The following is an 8551-nucleotide window of genomic DNA, read 5'->3' as shown; positions in this document are numbered from 1 at the left end:
GGGAGCAGGAGAGCAGAATTGCAGCGGAAGTGGTGGAGGACGATGGTTAGCACTGCGCACATTTGCCGATGAAGAACACACGTTCCCGGGAGCCCATGACAGACAACATGGAGAAATTCGCTATTGAGACACCAGGAGGAGAGCAGAGTTGCAGTGGAAGCGGTGGAAGACAACGGGATGCCACGAGAATAGATATTTATAAAGAACATTGAGAGGACCTGAGAGGTGGATTCATGGTACCAGGAGAGCAGGAGAGCAGAGTTGCAGCGGAAGCGGTGCTTGGATGACGATGGTTAGCAGTCCTACTGCACCGTCTGCTGAAAGAAGTATGGTGTCTGTATGGAAAAAAGCCACAAAACGATTGTCTGCTGTTGCTTTCACGGAGGAAGGGGTGACTGACGACATTTACCCAAAACCACTTGCGACAATGTTTTTGCCTCATCAGGCATTGGGAGCTCAACCCAGAATTCCAATTCCAGTGGAAACTGCAGGAACTGTGGGGTAGCTATCCACAGTGCAACGATCCGAAAGTCGATGCTAGCCCCGGTACTGTGGATGCACTCCGCCAACTTAATGCACTTAGTAGGGACATACACACTATCAACTGTACAAAATCGCTTCCTAAAAATCAACTTCTATAAATTCGATCTAATTTAGTAGTGTAGACATACCCTTTGAGTACTGCATGAAGTTCTGGTTGTTCCATCTCAAAAAATATATATTAGAATTGGAAAAAGTACAGAGAAAGGAAACAAAAATGATTAAGGGTATGGAACAGCTTCCATATGAGATGATAAGAAGACTGGGACCTTTCAGCTTGGAAAAGAGATGACTAATGGGGGATATAATAGAGATATATAAAATCATGAACGGTGTGGGGAAAGTGAATAAGGAAGTGTTATTTACCCCTTCACATAACAGAAGAATCATCACTCAATGAAAGTAATAGGCAGTGAGTAAGTAAGTAAGACAAACATAAGGAAGTACTTCTTCACACAATGCACAGTCAATCTGTGGAACTCATTGTCAGGGGATGTTGTGAAGCCAAAAAGTATGACAGAGTTAAAAAAAATGAGATAAGTTCATGGAGGACATGTCCATCTATGGCTATTAGTCAAGATTGTCAGGGATTCAACCCCACGCTCTGAGTGTTCCTAAACTGCTGACTGCTAGAACCTGGGATTGGATGACAGAGGATTTATCACTTGATAAACTGCCCTTTTCTGTTCACTCTCTCTCACTAGCCACCGTCAGAAGACAAGATATAACGCTAGGTGGACCATTGGTATGTCCCAGCCTGGCCATTTTTATGTTCTTATTTTCCTAAGGGGAACGAGACCTCAGATCTCTCTTCCAGCCAGAGGGCAGAACTGAAAGGAGGAGCAATAAGTAGCTCTATCAGAATTTGATCAATATACTAGGCTGGAAGCTGAGGTGTATTGAATAGTCCACCAGCAGCAAATCCCCAGTCAGTTGCTTTGATTCCAAACCAGGTCAAATCATGCAGTTTTGATTGTGTTTTCCTTTGACTTTTGTGTTTTCGAACCCCGAGTTCAAGGTTGCAAACACACACAAAGCAAAATAAAACCAAAACACACCAAGGGCTGGCATAAAAACCATTCAAAGTGAAATAAAAGAGATCCAAAACATCTAGCTGTGTGTTTGTGTGTAGAAAAGGAAAGGATTGAAAGTTCTGGATAAAAAAAAATTAAATACTCTCTCAGGTTGATAGGATCTGTCCCTCAACTCCTCCAAAATAAAAGGTTCCAATCAGTGAAAGAAGAGAGGGTTCAGGGTCCAGTGCTGGGATAAAAAAAGGTACACACATTGTAGGGATATGAATCCAGGGAGAACTTTGTGAATTTTAAAAAGTAAGATTTTCAAACTGCTTTTCAAGCCCTTCTGTCTGAGAAGTAAATAGGAAGTAATTTAAGCCTTCCCCAATTTGCATGGCCAGAGAACGTAGCTGGACTTTTGATCATCAAATAATGCAAGAAATAAACGAGAAATGATCTATTGCAGCGTTCTTCTTCTGAGATAAATAGGCAGGAATTTTGGGGACAGCAGCCAGCTGACACCAGAATCTATATGCAGGCATATTCCTACATGTCCAGAGCTTTTAGGAGCCCACAAGGATGTCAGGTGAAGACTGTGCTTCCCGGAGGGCAGACAAGCCAATTCAAATTTCTCTCTTCTATCTGACCATTTTAGCCATTGAATCCATCATAGAAATTGGGGGAAATGGAGTCGTTTTGTGGCTATCAATCTCACCAACTGGGTCATGATCAGGAGACTGTCCTACTGTGATATGATCTTGATCTTCCTGAGCTTATCCAGACTCTGCCTGCAGACCTGGTTCATGCTGATGGTGGTTTGCAGCATGTTCTATCCAGCCTTTTATAATGAGGATAAGATATACAACATTTTCAATACTCTCATCATGTTTCTGAATTACTCCAGCCTCTGATTTGCTGCTTGGCTCAGTGTCTTCTACTGTGCCAAGATTGCAAGTTTCACCCAGACCCTGTTCATCTGGCTGAAGTGAAAAATGTCCTTTCTGGTTCCATGGATGCGGTAGAATCATCTCTTTTCTCCTTACTGAGCAGTTTTCCTTTCTTGTGGGACATCTACAATGTGCACTGCAACAACTCCATGGCAAACAGCACAAAGGGGACAGTTGCGAAGGAGATCAATTTGTTTCCCCAGATTCTTCTCAACAACATTGGGATATGTCTGCCTTTACTAGTGTTTGTTGCTTCCACTGTCCTGTTGATCACCTCTCTGTGGAGACACACCAGGAAGATGGAAAGCAAGGCAAGTGGCATCACAGATCCCAACATGGAGGCCCACATGGGTGCCATCAAATCCATCTTCTCCTTCCTTATCCTATATCTTTTCAATTTTGTTGCTTTGATTCTCACATTAGCTAACATCTTCCCAACTAACAGCAGCTGGGATGTCATCTGTACAGTTGTGATGGCTGCCTATTCCATGGGACACTCTATGATCTTGATCTTGGGCAATCCCAAACTGAAACAGGTATCAGCCAGGATTCTGCACTGTGCCAAGTGTCACTTGAGAAGCAGATCCATGTAAAAGAGCATAGACCAAATTGTGCTTCCTGGAGTAAATCTAGAGTAATTCCACTGAAGTCAAAGGAGTTATTATGAATTTACATACATGTAAATGACCGCAGAATCTGGTTCTGTATGTGGAATCATGTAGAGAAGCTCAGAAAATAGAGCTTTGTTTTGTTTAAACAAGATCTCTTTCCTGGAAAATTCCAGGGGTCCTCTCCTATTTTTAAAGATAAATATCCCACAGTCCTGTACAACTGTTTCTACAAGTGCCAGCTCAGAAGAATGTACAGCCTTTCTTAAGAGGTGTGGAAAATATACCTACTGCACACTGAAGTGTCTCTGAAAACTCAGAATTGTTTCTTTGTGTGAGTTGATAGGAAGTCATGCCCAGCACTCAAACAGCAGCATAACCAGTTATCTAAAAGCTACAGGGGTTAGCTTTTTGGCTACCAACACAGGCCACATCAGACATGCCTCAGTATAGGCATGCTCAAATGCTTAGTGTAGGTGCTGGTCTGGGGGTTGTGGTTCCTAGCTGCAGGATCAGTGTTTAGGCAAATTTGCTACTTCTGAAACTTTTGCATCAGTTCTACCAGAGAGTTTCTCTGCCCTGGCAAGTCACAAAACATTGAGCATTTAAAACTACTTGCCACCTAATTCACTCAATTATATTTTGTCCATATTTTTGTTGTTATTGAGTTATGTAACACTTCAGTCACTCCACAGATCAGAAGGAAAAGATCATAGCTGTCCCTTGGCTGGTTCTCTCTTTCAGCAATGACTGAGAGTCTGTTTGAGTCTCAGGATGCTGAATGCTATCAGTCAGTTCCTGTCTCCATGTCTGAGAAAAGGTAGAGAGGCTCAGTGAATCACCTCAAAAGATGTAATAAAGTCTAAGGTATGATCTAATACCCACTGTAATCAAGAGCCATCTTTCCTTTGATTTTAGTGAGAATGGGATCAGGCCCTTACTCTGGCTGTCAGATAAGTAATTAAAATTTTTATTTCTTTTTTGATGTTATCACTCTTAATCTTGTGGAAGCAGCTTTTTTACTCTAACTTAATAAATATATATTTAATTGGCATTTGAGTGTGAGCATGTGAATTTTTTGAATCTTAAAAATGTCACAGATGGAGGAGTGAAAAGCCTTGGTTTCACCCTTTCTTCTCCTGAAGATTTGATAGATTACTCAGCTAAAATGTCCACACAATCATCTCTGTAACAATGACTGCCAGAGTATGGATACGTCTTCACTACCAGCCGTATTGGCGGGTAGCAATCGATTTCTCGGGGATCGATATATCGCGTCTCATCTAGATGCGATATATCGATCCCTGAACGTGCTCCTGTCGACTCTGGAACTCCACTAAAGTGGATGGCGGTAGCGGAGTCGACATGGGGAGCTGCGGACGTCGATCCCGTGCCGTGAGGATGGTAGGTAACTCGATCTATGATACTTTGACTTCAGCTACACTATTCACGTAGCTGAAGTTGCGTATCTTAGATCGATCCCCCCCGTAGTGTAGACCAGCCCTTAGACTCTGAAAATCATGTGACTGACACACTCTCTCTCCCCTGAGGTTTATTTGTGAGCAGATATGAGCTATTTCTCACTCACGTTTGTCTGTTCCCTTTAGAAGTTTGCTAGATCAGGAGCATCAGAGTCTCATCCTTCCTTTCACAGCCTTTCCAAAAGGTCCAACCACTCCCACCCCAAATTATCCTGCTCCACGGGATGTAGTACTCTCAATTTTGTATTTGAAGTACAGTATGTGGGTGAAGTAAAATACCGAGCCTTGGGACACATATTTAGTTCTAACACTAGAGGGTAGTACTAAAGGGAAAGGTAATATTAGAGTGTGCTGTTTTAAACCATGTTCTGTGCCCATGTGTGAGGGGAACCCAGGAAAGGTAAGGATTCTCAGGAAACTTTTTGAAAACATTCAGAGAAAAAATTCCAGGGTCTGGGCTAACACTCACGTTTTTGAAAGAAACAGGCTCAGGTTTTCTGAAAATTATTTGAGATTGGAATTCTCTTGTTTACCTGCATAGTTACAGCACCGCTGGTTTCTGACTCACTGTTTCAAAAAGTGATTTTGGTTACCTGAAGGAGAAGAGTTGCTATGTAAACACAAAGGTGTTAATGTATCTTAATACGGTATATGAAAAGCTCTAGGGAATATCCCAGTATCCATTTGTAAAGGACACACAGGAAATTACCTCTGTTGTGTAGCCTGTGACTGTGGAAAGTTGATGTATTATGCGTCCAAGAAAGGCCAGGACACAAAGTAGCTGAGCTAAGGAGCCACATTTTAGCAGCTGGAATTAGATATCTTATCTTTTAATAATAATACCAATATACTTCACTTGTTTAGACATTTACATCTGTCCATGTTAAAGTGCTTTATAATGATAGGAAGGAAGCATTGTCATCACCAGAGTAACTGAGGCACAGAAAGAATTAACAGACTTTTGGGGAATGACATAGGAATTAAACCCATGCGTCTTGACTCCTAACCATAAGAGTAATCCAGCCGACCACAGCTGTCCCTTATTTCGGGGCGGGGCCATATGCTATTACCTATGATTCCTCTTGATTCTCTCTGTCTTGGAATCACATTTCAATGTGTTTTCTGTCTAGTGAAATAGTGATTTGTTTACAGGCATGAGCTCTCAGGCAGGGGATGCAAAGCTGTGTCTGTGTAATTGATAGCTTGTAACAGAATCCTTTCCTGATATCCGTCCTCATAAACACAGATGGATTTTTCAGGACTGAGATGAGGAAGGACAACCCAAGGACTCCTGTTTCAGAGCTCATGGGATTGTAAATTAGCCATAGAAGAAAACTACTATGCTTCACTTGCATTGGGGACACACCCTGGCCTCCACTGAGTGTGTGAACAACTTTGTGTGCACACACTCCTGCTTCCACACTTTCTCAGCTCTAAAATCTGTGCACAGAGTTGATATCTTCTAACACCTGTATATTCAAGTGGTACTGCTGGAGAAGGGCACTGCATGCGGGTGGGTGCATGTGCAGAGTTGCAGGTGGGTGCATGTGCAGGCCTGGGTTTCAAATCAGATCCATTAGATCAGTTAAACTAAGATTTTGAAAAAATAGGAATTTTGAGGTAGACTCCTAAATCTATAGATGTGCCTGCGTTTCAGAAAGCCCCAAAATCCCACTGATCGTCAATGACAAAGGGCTTAATTTTATTTATCGTATACATTTTCTTGCTTTGTATAGTCACTTAGGTATATCAACGATGGAGCTTACCTCAATCAACTTCAGCTACACCTCACAACAGGACAGTGAGCAGTCAAGTGGGGAAGGGCACCTTCCAAACCAGATGCTTATAGAAACTGGCTTCAAGTAACTCCAGCCAGGAAAAGACAATGATGGGCCATTAGAGTTAGTGGAAAGACATTGAGACATCTCAAAAGTGAAAAGAACATCTGGGCTGTCGAGTCAAGAAGGAGTTTACCTACTCTGACTAACCATGAGTCACCATGAACTTAGAGAGGCAGAAAAACCTTTTAAAAGCAGTCTTGGAATTGAGGTGTTTTTTTAATCCAGTACTTGGAGGGACAGTCTCGAGGCAGTAAGCCATTCATGAATGCTAGTTCCCTGCTACACCTAGGAGATATGGAAGGAAATGTTTTAAGGCAATAGGTAACTCTTATTAGAAAAGGAATTTGATCTAATATGAAAGTGCAAAGTCTGAGGTTGCATGTGTAAGCAGAGTCAGGATGAGCTCGACCCTGACATCTGCTGGTGAATTATGGGGAGTGTGGAAAGGAATTTCAGGTATTTGCATTGTCACACCCACTCCACCTAGCATAGCCCATGGCAGCCTGGGATGGTTATTTTGACAGCTCTGGGATCCCCAATTTCTTTGTTATTGGGGCAGGAGGAATAAAGTGTTGTCATCCTGATTATGTGAATGAGGAACTATGAGACTCATGACAGAGATGTCTCAACATCAATTAAGTAGAACTTGCTAGACAAGGGACATGACTGCCAAAACCCATTGAAATGAGAGGGGCTGGGGATTGGTGTGTGTGTGTGTGTGTGTGTGTGTGTGTGTGTGTGTGTGTGTGTGTGTGTGTGTGTGTGTGTGTGTGTGTGTGTGTGTGTGTGTGTGTGTGTGTGTGTGTGTGTGTGTGTGTACACTTGATGATATGTGCTGACTGCCCTTGCAGGCCTAGCACACCAATTACACATCTTCCTCTCTCCACTGTTGAAGAGTAGAGCTAATTTTGATTCCATTAGGAGTCCGTCTAGAGGCTGCTGAGCTGAATTCATGTTGGGCCTATAGTGCACCAGCACTGGGGCTCCCCTACTAGAAGCTGAAATCACTAAGAGCCAGAATCACTAAAAGAGCTGAGCTTACTGAGCTGAGGTCACTGAGTGCTGTGTTAACTAGTGGGGGAGCCGGAAGCTCTATCGCTAAGCATCTGACAGAGCGGATCAGTTTGCAGCATGTTAGAGCAGCCCATCGAACAGTGAGTGGAGTGGTTTGTGGGCACGGCCGGAGTGGCTCACTGGTCGGCTGGAGGAGTAGCACAGCTGGTGTAGTGGAGCTGGTCGTAGTGAAGACTGCAGCAGAACTCCATGGAGAGGCGGAGCAGTTGACCCTGGCCCACGTAAGGTGCCCTTTAACACCCTGTGTGTGCCCCCTCCATTTCCACCCAGGCTGGGGGGGATAAAACTCAGCAGATAAACTTTTGAACTCTGGGTTGGCATTGACTAGAGACTTTTGGGCTGTTGGACTTTGGGGTGATTGGACTTAAGACCCTAAGAGGGAAAGGACATTGCCAAACGTACTTGGAGGTGGGTTTTTTGCTTATGGTTTGTGTTATAACCCTGTTTGTGGTGTTTCTCCAACGTGATGCCGCATTGTTTCCCTCCTTTATTGCTACACTCAGACTCCGTGCTTGCAAATGGGGTAGTATTGCCTCCTAGAGGTGCCCAGGGGGGTGGTATGTAATTTTCCCAGGTCACTGGGTGGGGGCTCGAGCTGGTTTTGCATTGTGTTATTAAAACGGAACCCCTGGATACTGAACCCGGCCCTTGTTGCTGCCAACTCAGAGGGGCAGAAGGGTTACACATCTTTAGGTTTATTTTCTGTATAACTTGTATATATTTGCTTTCAATATGGGGATTATCAATTAAAGTTTCTGTTTATTTTCATCTGAAGCAGCTCTCTGGTGTACAGACTGCCTGGAGTGTGTATGCGAAATAAACTGGTTTCTGGGGGACTGGTTTCACATCTTTGGGGGGGGGTGTGTGATGAACCTGAGGGGAATGCTGCAAGTGTCTGGTAGTGAATAATAAAATCATAGTGTGACGTTATTGACATGAACTGTGACTGTATAGATCATTGTTGCAACCAGGGTCCTATGGTTGCACCAGGTCTTGTACAGAGGAGGTCAAGTGTGGCATCTATGGAAAGGTTGTAGTTTGCTG

At 43.4% G+C, this 8551-nt stretch overlaps 1 pseudogene; it reads left to right on the top strand.

The window, feature by feature from the left end:
• The first annotated feature begins 2135 nt into the window (after positions 1-2135).
• On the top strand, positions 2136-3096 carry LOC127043130 (taste receptor type 2 member 40-like; annotated as a pseudogene).
• The last annotated feature ends 5455 nt before the right edge of the window (positions 3097-8551 follow it).

The sequence above is a fragment of the Gopherus flavomarginatus genome, chromosome 1, assembly GCF_025201925.1.
Source record: "Gopherus flavomarginatus isolate rGopFla2 chromosome 1, rGopFla2.mat.asm, whole genome shotgun sequence".
Taxonomy (NCBI): Eukaryota; Metazoa; Chordata; order Testudines; family Testudinidae; genus Gopherus; species Gopherus flavomarginatus.
This window is presented reverse-complemented; position numbering and strand designations above follow the sequence as displayed.